Source organism: Amphiprion ocellaris, chromosome 21, assembly GCF_022539595.1.
Source record: "Amphiprion ocellaris isolate individual 3 ecotype Okinawa chromosome 21, ASM2253959v1, whole genome shotgun sequence".
NCBI classification, from domain to species: domain Eukaryota; kingdom Metazoa; phylum Chordata; class Actinopteri; family Pomacentridae; genus Amphiprion; species Amphiprion ocellaris.
In genome coordinates, this window is record NC_072786.1 from 25,703,497 (window position 1) to 25,721,256 (window position 17,760).

A 17,760-nucleotide genomic window follows, 5' to 3' on the forward strand; every position below is an offset into this window, starting at 1 on the left:
TTAGATCAGCAGGTGAATGCGAGTCGGTGTGGAGTCCATGGAAAACAACACAACGGTGTTCGAGATTAATGAGAGTCGGAAAGAAAGTGACAGAAAGAGAAATGAGCTGAGCAGGAGATAGAGAGACGAGAACAGATAGAACTGAACTGAGGAGGTTTGTGGTCGGAGAGTTTACTGAGAAAACGAACTGAATCAGCCGGAGGACGTGGGGGGAAAACAGAAAAAAACTATACGAGGAAGGAGGATAAATGGAAGGAAAAAGGAGTTACGATGGGCACGGTAAAGGATCCAGAGGTGGAGGAGGACAAACAGTATAAAAAAACATCTTAAAAAACCCACAAGAAACTTTGAAAATCCAGCAGGAAACATCCCAGAAAGAATATTTAATGTTCAAAAACTGTCAAATGAGCAACAATAACGACAAATATCTGAAAAGTAATGATGTTTTTTAGCTACTTTTATAGTTTTAGTTTGAGAAAACAGACTTGCTGATCTCAGTTTGTTTGAAACACATTATCTCTGGTTGAAGGTCATTATTCAGCACAAAAGGCTTTCTCATGGTGCCCAAATATCTGTAAAGTAATTCAATTTTCAACTTTAAGAACAGTAAAACAGTGTCATTTTATGGTCACCCATTGTAAAAGATAAATTAATTTTGACCTCTTTTACAGTTTTTAGATGTATGTTAGTACTTTTTTCTGCCATTTTACTAGTCATTACCTGTATCGTATCTGTAAAAAGTTAAAAAAAAAAAAATTTTTTTATTTATATATATATATATATATATATATATATATATATATATATATATATATATATATATATATATATATATATACCACTTTTTAATCCATAATATTAATATTTTTTGTTAAAACAGCACAGAAGGCTTTCTCATGGTGCCCAAATATCTGTGAAGTAATTGATCCCAGTTTGTTTAAAAAGCATTATCTCTGGTTGGAGGTCATTATTCACCACAGAAGGCCTTCTCATTGTGCCCAAATATCTGTATTTATATTTTCAATTTTAAATTCAGTAAGACAATGCAATTTTACAGTCACACATTGTAAAAGACAAATTATTGTTTGTATGAAACTTTTTTCATGTGAACATCAATTAGTTTGTTTTAAAACATTATCTTTGGTCAGAGGTCATTATTCATCACAGAAGGCTTTCTCATGGTGCCCAGATATCTGTAAAGTATTTATATTTTCAGTTGAGTTAAATCGAACAAAGAGTGTAATTTTACAGCCACACATTGTAAAAGATTAATTAGTTTTGACCTCTTTTATACAGTTTCTACATGTAAATTCTTAATTTTTCAACCATTTTTTACTAGTTATTACCTATATTGTATCTATTATAGGTTAAAAAAATTTATTTGCCACTTTTCCATGATTATATGTGATTATATGATACCATGATTTCAAGGAAAACAAAGGTGACGGAGAAACAAAGAAGAATCCAGCAGCAGAATGTTTTTATTCTAAATGTCTGTTCACTGCAGTTCTGGTTAAGATAAAACACACAGTAACACAATAACACACACTCACAGCTTAATGGAGGACAGGAAGTTGCATAATTCATTTTCTGATAACAGTATAATCCCTGGTTTCCGCGGCAACAGCTTCACTGCAGTTGCTGCAGTCGACTTTATGAAATAATAAAAATGTTTTTTCGTTACTTTACTGGACTGTAAATATGTTTTGCTGCCACCAGAACACTCCAGCAGGAAGATTTAGAGCTGCACTAGTGCACAAAAGTTCAGTTATGCCTCTAAAAAACACAAACGGACACTTTTTAAATCTGCTAAAACGTGAAACAGTGATTATTTAAGGAATTAAGTAGTTTCAGCAGAAAACAAAATGCGGTGGCATCAAAACGTCCAGATTTTTCTTCAAGTCATATTTGCAGCATCATGAATTGATAGAAAAAAGTCTGACAAGAATAAAGGAAATAAAAAAGCCTTTTTCCTAACATTCTTAACACTCAAAAAATCTTTTATTTTACAGATTTTTCAACCAATTTATCGCAAACTTTCTTTATAATCTCCTTAAATTGCTGCTATTCAGTCGTCTGTTACCTGAATGATTTCACTGCACTTCGGTGCTAAAAGGAAAATGTAGAGAGTAGCAGAAGCTGCAATTATTGGAGGATAATTCTGGTTTATTTCAACCTGCTGTGTTTCAGACAGACTCAATGAACAGCTCCTTGACACAGTGGAGGTGAAATGTTCATTTTGTAGCTCTCTGTACTTTAAAAGCAGAGTTGTCCTGCAGAAATGAAGCCAGAGTTTGATCAGTTTGCAGATATTTGGGGTCAAATGTCAGTCAGATGTTGCGGGAGGAACAAACAAGGAAAGAACAAGAAAAAGACAAAAGCGAGAATGTCTTTTTTAAAAAACGTTTTTAACCAAAAACCAGAAAACAGGTACATTTTTTCTTATTTTTTAAGCTCCACACGGCTCATTCTTCAATATGGTGTAATTCTCTTTCTCGTTTTTCCATTTCAAACCAAAAACAAGGGGGGGGGGGGCAGAGTTTATAATATCATTTGAACACACCAGACATCGTTGTTACATATAGCACTGAGTTATAGGGATGCTGTCCAAGTTGAATTTGACTTAATGGTGCCCCTTTACTAGCTAAACTCCCACAATGCTCTCTTCTTGCCAACAGTACCTGCCTGTAGTCTGAGTGACACCTCCTCTGGTCTCTACAGTTTTAAACAGTAAGGTACAACCAGGTACTACAGCTAAACTCTGAAACAGCTAAAACATCTTGAAACGTATCCACCGTAACTCAAAATGTGTCTAAAATCCTCAAATGTGTCCAGAATTATTTAAAAATGTTCAAATTGAGAAAAGCTTTCCTAAAACATCTTGAAACATCCTCAGAACAACTCAGAACTCGTCCAAAATTACTTGAAAATGGTCCATGAGGACTCAAAAATGGTTCAGAATTACTTGAAACTTTCTCTAAATGTCTAGATACCTGCTAGTTGAACCCTCTCAATGCAGCAAGAAGCTCCACCTGGTGGAACTGTCAGGTACTACAGCTGAATACATTTACTGTCATGTAGAGAATACAGGTTTTTACACGTCTTTTACCTTTTAACACTACATTTACCCTCTAATGCTACATTTACCCTCTAACGCTGCATTTACCCTCTAATGCTACATTTACCCTCTAACGCTGCATTTACCCTCTAATGCTACATTTACCCTCTAACGCTGCATTTACCCTCTAATGCTACATTTACCCTCTAACGCTGCATTTACCCTCTAATGCTACATTTACCCTCTAACACTGCATTTACCCTCCAACGCTACATTTACCCTCTAATGCTACATTTACCCTCTAACGCTACATTTACCCTCTAATGCTACATTTACCCTCTAACGCTACATTTACCCTCTAATACTACATTTACCCTCTAACGCTACATTTACCCTCTAATGCTACATTTACCCTCTAACGCTACATTTACCCTCTAATGCTACATTTACCCTCTAACACTACATTTACCCTCTAATGCTACATTTACCCTCTAACGCTACATTTACCCTCTAATGCTACATTTACCCTCTAACGCTGCATTTACCCTCTAATGCTACATTTACCCTCTAACGCTACATTTACCCTCTAACGCTACATTTACCCTCTAACGCTACATTTACCCTCTAACGCTACATTTACCCTCTAACGCTACATTTACCCTCTAACGCTACATTTACCCTCTAACGCTACATTTACCCTCTAACGCTACATTTACCCTCTAATGCTACATTTACCCTCTAACGCTACATTTACCCTCTAACGCTACATTTACTCTCTAACGCTACATTTACCCTTTAACGCTACATTTACCCTCTAACACTACATTTACCCTCTAATACCACATTTACCCTCTAATACTAGCTTTACAACAAGGTTCCTGAACACCTACAGAACATTAAGAAACCAAATGGAGGCAGAAATGTAGTTTTTTCTTAATGCTTTGCAGAAATATTCATTCATCAAACGGATATATTGGACTGATTCTTATCATTTTAAAGCACTTGAAATGGGTATTATATTGGAATATGGCATTGGACTGGGACTACATCTTAAATTACTCGGATTGGGGATGAAATAACTCGACCAGGACATGCCCACTGCATGTAAACACTTAAGTAGTACAGTACAGAATATATATAGTATAAATCCACCTTCTGCAGTCTTCTGCACTGAGTTTGACCTGAGATTCTCTCCGAGAGGCTTTAGTGAGACACGAACGTGAACTTCAGTTGTGTGTTTTCTGTTGGTGTGTGTACTGGATGAACCTCTGCTGGGTTTTTCTCAGTAATTATAAATCTGCCATGACCTCAGAGAAAACTTTAGTTTTAATGTGGAAAATCATTTCTGCTTTGCATGGCAGAGATTGATAGCAGCTGTGTGTTGACGGTGGATTCCGTTTGTCTCTGACAGCAACAAAACAAGGAAACCCAGATAACATCAGAGCGATTCCTCCTATCTCCTCACCTCTTTCCTCCCTTCGCTTCCTCCTCCATCCTCTTCCACTTCCTGCTTCCCCCCCTCCTTCCCATCTCTTCTCCCTCTAATCCAACTTTTCCTCCCTCTCGCTGCTTCATTTCAATATGAATGAAACTTGAGCTGATTTTCCTCGAGGCGAAACACACACACCAGCTCTAAATATTCATTTGCATTTTTTTCTTCTTCTCCCCGTCTCTGCAAAACTGAATTTAATTTCCGTCAGGCTTCATTCACATTACAGCACCAGAGCTGGACTCGGGGTTTCTGTGTGTGGGCTTAATTCAAACCAAAACAATTGCATCGGTTACAGTTGGAATCGAGCTCTACTTTAGCCGAGGTTAAACTCTCGGGGCGCTAGCATGAATCAATATCAGGTCAGTGAGGCGACCGGAGTGTTTTCGACCTTTGTTTTCATCTAATGAGGGAAGTCAACAGCAGTGCAGCAACACTGTATTGTCTTGTGCCAGATTTCTGGAGGAATCAATGCAGAGTTTTAAAAGCAAAAACAATCGACAAGTAATAAAGATTGAAACTAAAATAATTCCAGTCAGCTAGATATGGTAGCATCCTCATACTTTCCCTCTAGGGCCACATTGGGAATAGATTTCTGTTTATTATCCAAATGTTCCCACAAAACTTTTGAAACTTTGCCAAAAAAAAAAAACTCGACAGAAACAGCTGATTAGTCATGTGAGATAACATGAACTAATTTCTTTTTGGGGAAAAAAAGTCAAAAAACACCTCAAATGAGCATCAAAATGTTGTTTGATTAACCCTCCTGTTGTCCTCATTTACGGGCACCAAAAAATATTGTTTCCTAGTCTGAAAAAAAATCCAAAAATTCTGCAAAAAAATTCCCCAAATTTCTGAAAATTTGCAGAACTTTCAGGAAGAAAATTTCAATAATTCCTTAAAAATTTCCCTTAAAAGTTTTTTTTTTTAAATCCCTCAAATTTGGCAAGACAATTCTTGTAAATATTTTCAAAAAATGAGAAAAACCTTCCAAAAAATCCTAAAAATATCTAAAGTGAGTCCAGATATATCAGTAAAACTTCTAATATTTTCTTTAAGAACATTCACAAAAAACATTTTTGTGAATGTTCTTAAGAAACATTTTGAGCATTTCTTTTTTTCCACCAAAAAATTATCAAAGAGTTCCCAAAAATGTTGAAAATGTGGACATCAGAAGTTTCACTGTGAAATTTTTTTTTTTTTTTTTTCCCCCACATTTTCAAAATTTAAAACGGGTCAATTTTGACCTGCAGGACAACACGAGGGTTAAAATTGGTGAAATTCTTTTGAATTTTTCCCTTTCTATTAACTTTCTCTATTGTTATACTTAAAAGATATGTCATAAAAACACAGCTGAGAACTGTGTAATTCAAATTTGGTACAGATTTCTGTGATCCTCTCAGAATAAAACATATACTTTCTGAACTTTCCTACAGCGCCATCTTCAAGTCAGCATTATTTTGTTCAAAACTTTGGTTTGTGGCCATCAAAAACAAGCAAAATTAACACTATTCAGCCCCACCTGTGCTTTGTGTTTAACATTAGCATTCTGTTGAGGGACCACAATCAGTAATTCTTTACAATAAGAATTAACCGCTTTGCTCAACTTTAGTTTGGCTAGCTTGGAACTTTTATGACTACAGGTGTAGTTTCTTAGCTAGCTAACAAAAATATGATGTTAATTAGCATTATGCTATTCAAGAGTTCAGGAACCCACTAAATAATAAAACTGAGAGAGAAAAAAACACCAATTTTCAAAAACTATGTGGTATTTGTGGAACTGTGTTAATAACATGACAATAAATAATACTTTAGTTTGGCTAGCTTGCTGCTATTGTGGTCATGTGTAGTTTCTTAGCTAGCCAACAATAAAATTATGATGATTGGCAAAACACAGTCTTACTTTGGCCTGCTTGATATGTTTATGGCTACATTGGTAGGATTTTAAGCTAGCTACCAACAATATGATGTTATTAACATTAATTAGCATAGAGCTCATTAAGTGATGAATCATCATTAGGTGAAAAATGCGTCAGGTTTAGATGGTTTGACATCCTTGATTCAGTCTTACTTGGTGGTTTTATGTGGTGGTTTTGTTGGTAAACGTTCAAAATGCAGACACAAAATGTTCATCTTGGTGAAAACACCGTAAACATCTCCCAGTCCAGCATCATTTACACATCAGATCTGACAAACTGAAGAAGACATTCCAGTTTTCTCTAAGATGTGGTGGAGCTGCAGCAGTTTCTGTATTTTGATTCCACATCTCAGAGACACATCTGAAGATCCATTCACAGAAACCCACGATGGCGCCGAGGACGAGCATCTGCATATTAATGTGGTCGGAGTCTGGAAACCGTAGACAAACACTTCGCTTCAGCTCTGTGGAGAAAATAGAACCACACACACACTTCATCAGATTTGTTCTTGTTTTGTCAGTCTTTTACATGAAAAAGTCTTGGGGCTCTTTTTGATATGCAACAACAGAGAGACAGGCTGCAGATCAGCTGGTAAACCTCAGAGAAGCTGCTGCTGTAATCATCCGTTTGGTTGTGAAGCTCCCAGGAAACAGCCGTGAATTTCAATGTTCCTGGATTTTCCATGACAGAAAATGAGACAAAAAAGTGAATAAAAAAGCAACATAAAGACAAACAAATAAGGAAATCAGGTACTAACTGATGAACTGTCTGAGGTCCAAACAGTTTCTGGATGTTTATGAGTCTCATTTTCCCTCACTGTGATTCTTTTACACCATATTATAAAGTCCTGCAGCTCTATGGAAACAGAACAACCAGGACTAGAAGAAAAATAACTCAGAAATGTCCTCTGTCACTATGACATGGAGATAATGAAGAAATGTTTATTTATCCATAGTGTTGCTGATACTGGGGGGAAAATTTGTCTCCACATACTGGAGATGTTTTATTATGCACATATGTAAAGCTTTTAGGAACTGTATGTTTTCCTCTCTACTCCGTTCATCATCTGTAGATGTTTCTCCATGCTGAATGTATCTCCAACAACTTACTCCTCTGTTCACTGTTTCTGAGCCATGCTGCATTCATTCTCCTCCCCTTTCATCGCCTAGTCCGTCATTTTCTCCACCTCCTCCAGCTTTTTGTCCTGGTTTTTCCTCTTCTCCTATTTCTTATTGTGGTTCTTCTTTTTCTTCTTCTGTTTCTTCTTCATCTTCTTATCTCCTTCTTCTGGGTCTTACTATTATTCAGTTTTTTCTTCCTCTTCTATTTCTTCTTTGTCTTGTTTTTCTGGTTCTTCTGTGTCTTCTTTATCTCTTTCTTCCTCTTCTGGTTCTACTGGTTCTTCTTCTCCTTGTGATTCTTCTGCTTCATCTTCTTTTTCTTCTGGTTCTAATTGTTTTTCTTCTTCTCCTGGTTCTTCATTGTCTTCTTCTGGTTCTTCTTCTTCTGTTTCTTCTTCTTGTGGTTCTTTTTCTCCTTCTTTTGGTTCTTCTTCTCCTTCTGGTTCTTCTTATTATTCTGGCTCTTCTTCTGGTTCTACTTGTTTTTCTTCTACTGTATCTTCTTTGTCTTTTCTGCTTCCTCTTCGGGTTCTACTTCTTTTTCTTCTGGTTCTTCTTCTCCTTCTGGTTCTTCTTATTGTTCTGGTTCTTCTTCTGGTTCTACTTGTTTTTCTTCTTCTGTTTCTTCTTTTTCTCCTTCTGGTTCTTATTATTCTGGTTCTTCTGTTTCTCCTTTGTCTTCTTCATCTACTTTGTCTTCTTCTTCTACTATATCTTCTTCGTCTTTTCTTCTGCTTCCTCTTCTGGTTCTACCTCTTTTTCTTCTGGTTCTTCTTGTACTGCTTTTTCTTCTTCTTGTTACTCCTACTTCTTCTGCTACTTCTTTCCTTGAGACATCCTTCTTCTTCTTCTTTTACATCTTCTCTTTCTTCTTGAGCTTTTCCTTGTTATTGGTGAATTTTCATATTTTCATGTAGAATATTGCAATTTTAATGTAATATCACGATTCTAAACTAAATCCAATACATTGAATTTAATAACAATATTTAAATCTGATTTATAGTAAATATAATTTTATAATTTAAAAAGATATGCTTTAAATGTTTTTTTTAATTTCCTGTCGCATCACACTGAATTCTTAGAATGCTGAGTATTACTGTGAAGAATTTCAAAAATACTACTTTAAAAGTACATTCATCATATATTTTACCTTGAAGACAGACAAGGATTCCATCAATACATGTTTTTTCTTGACGTGATGCCACAAATACCGCCTGTGTGTTCATTTCAGTCGAGTTTTACAGCGATTTGATCCGTTTCTGACCTTTGATTGGTCCGATTCCGAGCTGCCGTCGGACAGACTCGACGTTAATTGACGTCCAATTGATAGCAAGCGTGTAATTCCCGTCCAATTGGGGGGGGACGGAGATGGAGAGGAAAAGGCTGACAAAGTGGGAGGAAAGAGAGAGCTTAGAGGTAAATGGAAATGTTCAGAGGAAATTGGTTGTTTCCCGGAGACAAGTGGAGGAAACAGAAGGAAACGACAGCGTCTTTGTGAGTGTGTGAGTGTAGTAATTATATCAGCCGTCAGCGCTGATGGATGATTGAGCTTCTATCTGCAGCCCAAGGCAGCGAACGCACCGCAACGCTATTAATCTGACAACCAGTGTGTGTCTGAACGCCGCAGTTTATGTCGGCGTAGTGGGTCTGTGTGCAGTTGTGTGTTTGCAAACGAAAGTTTCCACGTCAGACTAACTTCGCCGTGGGAGTCGGTCGGTAAAGAAGTCTGTTAGAGATTCAGACTGATGTTTAGCAGCGGGGCCCGGATTGTTCAGTTGTAGCTGCAAAGACACAAACAGGAATGCTAGTAGATGTAGAAACACACAAAACAACAAAAACAGGCAGAGAACACCAGAAAAGACACACAAATAGATGCCAAACCGTAGCAAAATTAAGACAAAAAAACAGAAAGAGAAACAAATATGACAAATTAACATAAAATGACTGTAGAGAGACCCAAAAAAGATCAGGTAGAGGTGTAAACACACTACAAAGAGAAGGAATCAACTATAAAGGGACACAGAGTCCAAATAAATACAAAACAACTGCAAATTCACAAAGACAATTATTGAATCTAAAACAGCTACAAAGACACAAACTGACCCAAAAAAACTTCAAAACATCCATCCAAAAAAAACACAAAGAGATGCAAACCAAACACAAAGTGAGGAAAACCAAAGAAGAAATCCAGAGATGCAGCAAAAGGACAAACACTGATAGAAACAGATTGATTCAACTAAAAACTGATCCAAAATGAACTCAACTAGATCCTGTAAACAAAGACAAAGCAATTACTGAGACACAAAAAAGAAGCACTGGTAGATGTAGAACTGCACGAAACAACAAAACAGGCACAGAAAACCAGAGAAGAAACACAAATAGCTGCCAAACCCTCGCAAAATTACAACAAAATAGCTGCAAAAACTCAAAAAAGGGGCCAGTAGCAGATGCAGACCAGCTGCAAAATGAAAGCAACACATAGATTCCATGAAAAAAGACAAGCAGAATCAAAGCAAATAGATGCAAAATCTATGGAAAATGGAGACAAAACTACTGTAAAGAAAAACAAATGAATGAATACAAGAAACAAAATGACTAAAAGCAGGCAGAACCGAGTAACATTCGATGGTGGAAAATCAATCAAGCCAACAGCAAACAGACTTTAAGGAGACAAATGAATCAAAAATGACCACAGCTAGGTACAAAATCACCCAAAAATAGAAGGAGTCGCCTAAAAACAAGAACAAAATCAGCGCAAATAGATGTCAAACCACTGCAAAACAACTTCAAAGTCGCACAAAAGGCAACTGCAGGAACACATGGAACAGATGTGCTCAACTCCAAATGCATCCAAAATAAGAGAAACAGCGAAAAAAAAACAACTACAAAGAAACACAAAAGGACCATTATAGTGACTGCAGAACTGCAAGAAACAGCCAGAATCAGCAAAAAAGACCAGAAAAATGAACACAAATAGATGAAAAACCCGACAAATAGACCCAACACAGCTGCAAAGACACAAAAATGAAGGTGTAGTAGATGTAGAATTGCACAAAACAACAAAAACAGGCAGAGAAAACCAGAAATGACACACAAATAGAAGCGAAATCATGGCAAAACCAGAAAAGGACTTGGAGAGCGCAGCACTCCGCCAAGGCTGTTCAGTTGACGTATCATTTCCGACAGATGAAATCTTTAATAAAAAATGACCTTGCGCTGAGCACAGGCATGTGTTGTGCATGTGCATGTTATGTATTTATACAGAATTGCATTTAAATTTCTCTTATAAAAGTCTGTTGATCAGTTCATCACTTTTGACAAGCCTTTGTTTTGCTTGTGGTAAAATAACCGTTCCCTCCATGCTTTTATTTTGAAGGCATATTTTTAATGTTATTGGCTTTTATTTTGTTACCGTTCCATCGGCACAGGAAGTGTTTATCTAAGAAGCGGTTTCTTTACATGACGAAGACGCTGCGAAAAAGTCCGAAAATTCACATAAAGATGAAAGACGACGGTTCCAGCTGTTGCTGTCAAACAAAGGATGTGTCTAAACTTAGAAGCACCTAGTGGGGACAAGCTCTTACTGTGAAGGAATGAGTGGAGGACAGAAAGGTGAATTTGTGTTCAAAATAAGGCTGACAGCTGAACTTAACGTGTCTGGCTGGGGTTTGCTACATGGCGTGACCTAAATATGTAGCAGGAATTGATGGGACTCAGAAACAGACCACAGTTTAATCATTTGTTCCTTGTATGATTTCCAACTGATAAATCACAGTCAGTTTGTAGTAGGATCACAATCATGTGATCGTCAGCGGGTAACTGACACAATGTTCACATTGTGGTTACAGCAACGCCGTGCCGGCTGCTATATCTGGCAATAGGAAATCCTTCACAAATCCGTGGATCCAGACTATAAGCTGCATCATTGCCAAAATCTAATCACTTGGTCCTTGTGTCATTTCTGACCTTCCCTGAAAATTTCATCCAAATCTGTGGCTGTTTTTCAGTAATGTTTCACACAGACAGACAGACAGATTCACAGACACACATACGCCGATCGTTACATAACTCCACTGTTCCTTCGTGGAGTAATTAAGACAAAACAGCTGCAAAATAGTCAGAAAGACAGACAAATATGACAAATTACCATAAAATGACTGTAGAGAGACCCCAAAAGATCAGGTGGAGGTGGAAACAAACCACAAGAGAATGAATCCACTATAAAGAGGTAGAAATGGATTCCAAATAAATGCAAAAATAACTGCAAATTCACACAGAAAGAAAATTATTGGATGTAAACCAGCTACAAAGACACAAACTGACCTAAAAAAAACTTCAAAACAACCATCAAAAGCAAACACAAAGAGATGAAACCAAACACAAAGTGAGGAAAACCAAAGAAGAAACACGGATACAGCAAAAACAGATGGATTCAACTAAAACCTGATCCAAAGTGAACTCAAATAGATCCTGTAAACACAGACAAACCGACTACAGAGACACAAAAAAGAAGCACTAGTAGATGTAGAACAGCACAAAACAACAAAAATTACATATTTTTGATGTGGACATTTGCATTTTTAGCATTTTTAAAAGTTCGTATGTAAAATATTGCTTTTTTTCCCTGTGATTTTGACTAGATAACATGTAATTTCATGAAATTTCGTAGAATAAGTGTAAATTTTTCGAGTTTTATAACCTAGCATGTTTTTTTGTCTGTGATGTTGGATTCGGCCTCGTTAAACATGCCTGACATCTGTCCCAGTGACTCAAACTGAGTGAAAAGGCCTAAATGTGTCAAAGGATCATAATTACAAACAGTCGCCTTCATTTCGCACCGATTCCCTCGAAGGCGATGCCTCTCTGCTCTCCGTCTCTAATGAGCAGTTTCAGTCTATCGTCGTAATAAAAGGTTCGCGAGACGGAAAATGAAACCCTCCATTCTCCTGCTGTCACACCGCAACAGGCCTCAGTGTGGGACTCGTATTAGCATATCAATAGTCTCTCCTCCTTCCACCCACTACTCCTTCTTCTTCTGTCGCTTTCTGCCAGGACGTAATTGTGGCTGATTATCAGACGGCTTCTGTTATCGACGGCAAACAAAACAAAATCCCGTCATTTCACTGGAAAGACACATCAGAGGGAAGAAAAGCTGCAGGATGATAAAACAAACTCGTGGTTTCTCCTCTTCTGGATGAATTTGGAAAATGAATTTTCAGAAGCAGACGTTCGTCGCCTCCCGCTGCTGTAATTTTATAAAACTCAGTCATGAGCAGCAGCCTGTGGGGCTTTTAGATCTGAACTAGTGGTCGCTGCCAAGGATTTATCAATAAACACTTTTAAACTGTTTCATTTAAAATCACACTTTGGCCTCAAGGGGTTTTTACAGTCTGTGCAACATGAGACGCTCCATGTTCAGTCCATCCACGCTGCTCTAAACAGCCTTTTATTGATGGAACTGCAGGACGTCCAGGATGTCAGAGGGTTTCTGGTTCAGAGACGATGTTTGAAGCAAAGAGTAGCATCTCTGGTGGGAAAGATAATCAGGCAAATGTCAAAGAGACTTTAGAGAGGCAAACAAACAGCAGATTAGATGACAACATGACGGCAAATGGAAGGGATTGACTAAAATGGGCACAAATAAGTGTAAAACTACAACAAAAAGCCATGAAACAGACAGACTCAGCTAAAATGACGCACAAACTATGCAAATCTCCACAAAAAGAGAAAAAAACTAATGCAAAGACATAAAAATACCTCCAGTAGACGTAAAATAACTGCAAAAAGGTAAGAAACAGGCAGAATCGACACAAAAAGACACTTAAGACCACCATAAATAGATGCAAAACTCCTAAAAACAGAGACAAAACAAATGTAAAGTTGCAAAAAACTATGACCAGTAGATGTTTTAGGCCTATTTCCTCCTGGTTTTACGTTTCAAAAAGACAAGAAAGAGACAGATTTAACTAGAAAGACAAAAAAAACATGCAAAACCCTTAAAAACAGTAGACAGAACAACCACAAACAGTTGTATTCGTCTAAAAAGACATAAAAACTATGGAAAACCCCAAGAAACGGTGAAAAAACAACTGCAAAGACACACAAAAAGACTATTAGTAAATATAGAATTGCACAAAAACAAGAAACATGTAGAAAGAACCAGAAATGGTGCACAAAGTGAACACATACATGCAATAAAACAGCTGCAACAACACCAAAAAGAAGTGCAAAAATTGAAAGAAAAATACAGATCCTACAAAATAAACAGATAGATGCAAAAACAAACCCTTGAAAAATGGAGACCAAAGATACACAAATGATACAGAACGACTGCAAAATGACAAAAAAAAATGGCAGAATCTACCATAAAGTAGACAAAAGATGAACATGGATGCTAAAAACCTGAAAACAGAGACTAAACAATGACTAGTAAAAGTCAAAACAAAAACCAAAGAACCAAACCAAGAAACAGAACAACCTTAAAAAGAAAAAGTACATCATCATTAAAATGTTTAAAAGGTTTATCTACATCAGTAAATTAGAGTTCAGTCGCGTCCAAGCATGAAATCCTTGATTCAAGCTACTTAAATTGGGGAATTTTGTCGTTTTCAATCACTTTTTCAGAAGTAAACGTCAAATTATGCCATATAAACTTCCTACTGAAGGTTAAATGGATGTTCTCGATGTGGTGGGATGTTGTTTGGAGTCAGTCCATCAGATTTAATAGAATTTATCCTACAAAAGCATTGAATGCATTCCCACATTAACCTCAACAACCCAACAACAGCCACAGTGATAGTTCCCAGCTTTTAATTTAAACTGCCAAAACATACATTTATTTACCTTCTATGTCACCTTCAGGGACACAGATTTGTTGAGTTACTGTTGGCTGCACAACGTTTTCACCATTCAACAAAGAAAATGCTGCTGAAAAAATGTAGAAGGTCAAACTCAAACCTGGTGAATTGCCCTGAAGCAGAAACTAGATTTTTTGAAAAGAAATGCATCTATATGTCACTATAATGTCATGTAACAAACAAACATGGACATTCTGGATTTTGTTTGTTTCAGTTTGTTCAAAATGACTCTTTGAACTTTGACCATTAAAAAACTTACTGGAGATGAAGAACCAGCTGATTCTGAGGAGGTCCGGTGGAGGAACTGATTGGTTCAATTTGGATCCAACACCATATTTTTCAGAAATTATTTGATCAAAATATTGAAATTTCCAGTTCAGAAGCCTTACACTTAATCAACATCCACCAACCTGCTGTTATTTCTCACTTTATGGAGTCAATGAACACTCTGATTTCTTTTTAACACGTTGGCTGTTAAAATGAGACAAACAAAATGAAAATAAGAATAAAAAGGGTGACTATGAGGCAGTCAGTCGTGTTATTTGTGCTCAGTTTGAAAAGCAGGTGGGAAAAGTGAAATTAAGCCCGGATTTAACATTCTCTTACAATAAAGTGGCATTGGTGTGCTGCCGGAATAGATTGACTCTGTCACCTTGTCCCTGCCGTAAATACATGCAGCATGACTGAATAGAAATGGCTCTTGCAGGAATTGACAGTTTTCATAGAAATGGGGGGAAAACTGGCTCCAGGTTTTTCCACCAGTCACTGCTTTAATTATGTCTTAACAAGGTTCCAAACCAGCTCTACCACATCCCATTCATTTAGTGTGACACTTCTACCACCTGCTACTTCAACTGTGGGTTTAATCCGCTGCAAAAAATAACTGAAAACAACGAAAAAGGACTAAAACGAGATGCAGAAGAACTGCAAAAAGATATAAGACATGTAGATTTAACCAACAAAGACATGCAAGATGGAAAAAAATACTGCAAAGACACACAAAAAGTAAAATGGGACATAGGGAACGTAGAACAACTGCTAAAAGACTGCAAATAGATGCAAAACAGTTGCAAAGACGCACAAAAGGGTTGTTAGATGCTAAAAAAAAAACCTGCAAATTGACAGGAAACAGACAGAATTAACTCAGAAGACAAGCAAGATTGGCACAAATCGACAGCTAGCAGATGCAGAATAAATGCAAACAAGCAAAAAGGACTAAAACAAGATGCAGACAAACCACAAAAAGACATAAGACATGGATAATCAACCAGAAAAGACATGCACAGTTATCACAAATAGAAGCAAAACCACTGCAAATGGAGATGTAACAGCTGCAAAGACACTTCTAGTCAAACTTTGCTTACAGCAGACTGATGAAATACATGCAAATAAACATTCTTAGCAAATTACCACCAAAACAAGGTGCAAAACAGCCATTTAGGCCTGTTTTCTTATGATGTTACACTGTAAAAAGACTAGAAAAAAGACCAAACTAGAAAGACACAACTGCAAAGACACACTAAAGGCCACTGAAACCTACAGAACAACTGCAAGAAGACATTAAATGGACAGATTCAACTAAAATTCCCATACAAACAGAGAAAAAACACACACAAGGACAAACAAAAAGTTGTAGTAGACTCCAGTAGATGTAGAACAACTGCAAAAACACAAGCGACAGGCTGAAACTACCCAAAAGACACACAAAATCAACAAACAGATCTAAAACTCTTGCAAATGGTGACAAAAAAGAAGCAAACACACACAGAAAGACCAACGCAACAATTGGAACAACTACAAAAAGACATAAAACAGGCAGACTCAACTAAAAAGACGTGTAAAATATGAAAAAAACAAACCAACGGAGAAAAAACCAAATGCAAAGACACAAGAAACAGGCAGAATCAACCAAGGTCACAAGCACATTTAACCTGCACTGATGCAACACCTCTGTAAATGGAGACAAATAAGCTGCACAGACAGAAAAAAAGAATCAGTCATAGACATAGAATAACTCCAAAAAGACGGACTCCAGTAAACAGACATGAACAATATGCAAAAACCCAACAAACTGAGGAAAAAACAGTAGCAAAGACAAATGAAAAGACCACAAGTAGATGTAAATGTAGACTGCAAAAAAATGAAAAAACAGGCTGAAACTACGAAAAACAAACACAAAATTAACCAAAAGATACCAAAAAAATGTAAATGGAGGCAAAATGCAAGAAGTACCTTTATATTTATAACTTTATAGGCTCAAATCTCTTTATTTTTTTATTTTTTTTATCACCACCTCCAGATTTGGGTTCTTTTGCCGTCGTCTTCTTTCCTAACAATGAAATTCAAGTTGGAGTTTCAGTTTTGACTTCATTTAGGAGATCCCGAGCTCATCACAGATGGTCCACTTTGAGAACAGGACTTCCAGGAAGCGTTAGAAATGTTGCAGGAACGCTGGGAGCAGAGTAGCGCTGCACAAGAAAACTACAACATGGATGGAAGCTAAATCTAAACCCCATACTGTTTTAGTTTTTTCTTCATGCTTCATATCGTCCACTTGTCCCAGTGAAGCCATTAGCCACATTTCCACTGCGTTAATAAGCAACGTGTGGCTGATTGCCTATATTTTTTAGTTTCAAACCCCTAAACAGGTCGAAACCAACCTTTTATTTCCAGAAATTAGCCTGGAAACGAGCAGCGTCGCTGGTGAAAAGCTCAGCATCCTTCTGCTGCACACGAGTCTACCTCAGAATACAAATACAGTCGTTAGCAACACAACAGTAATGGTATTAAGCGACACTCGATTGGGATTAAACTAGACTTTACTGGGATTAAACTGAACCGCGCTATCACGGCTCTGGCAGTGGAGGCTTTAGTGTGAATCAAACAGCGCATTGCTAAGAAGAAATTATAAATGCGAAAACAGAAACAAAAAAAAACTTGAGGCGGGGTGAAGACTGCCAACATCTCGGTGTCAAAGCCAGAGCATCTTCTGCCAGCAAAGTCACAAACAACGATAAAAAAAAAAAACCAACATGCAGCGGTTATCTCCAGAGCGGCATGTCCAACACATCTGGATGCGTTTTACTGTGAAACCAACAAACAGACAGCGGGTCAAAGGGCTCAAAACAGATCGATATCGTTCTCGCTAACTGTGTTTTTAAATTGAATTCAGCTAGAAGAGTGAACGAGCTTTCATCTGCTCACTGCTGATAGGAGTGTGTGTGTTCATGAGTGTGTGTGTGTTCGAGTGTGTGTGTTTGTGTGGATTTGCAGCTGATAAGCCCAGAAGAAGCTCTTTAATAGAACAAGATGGCAC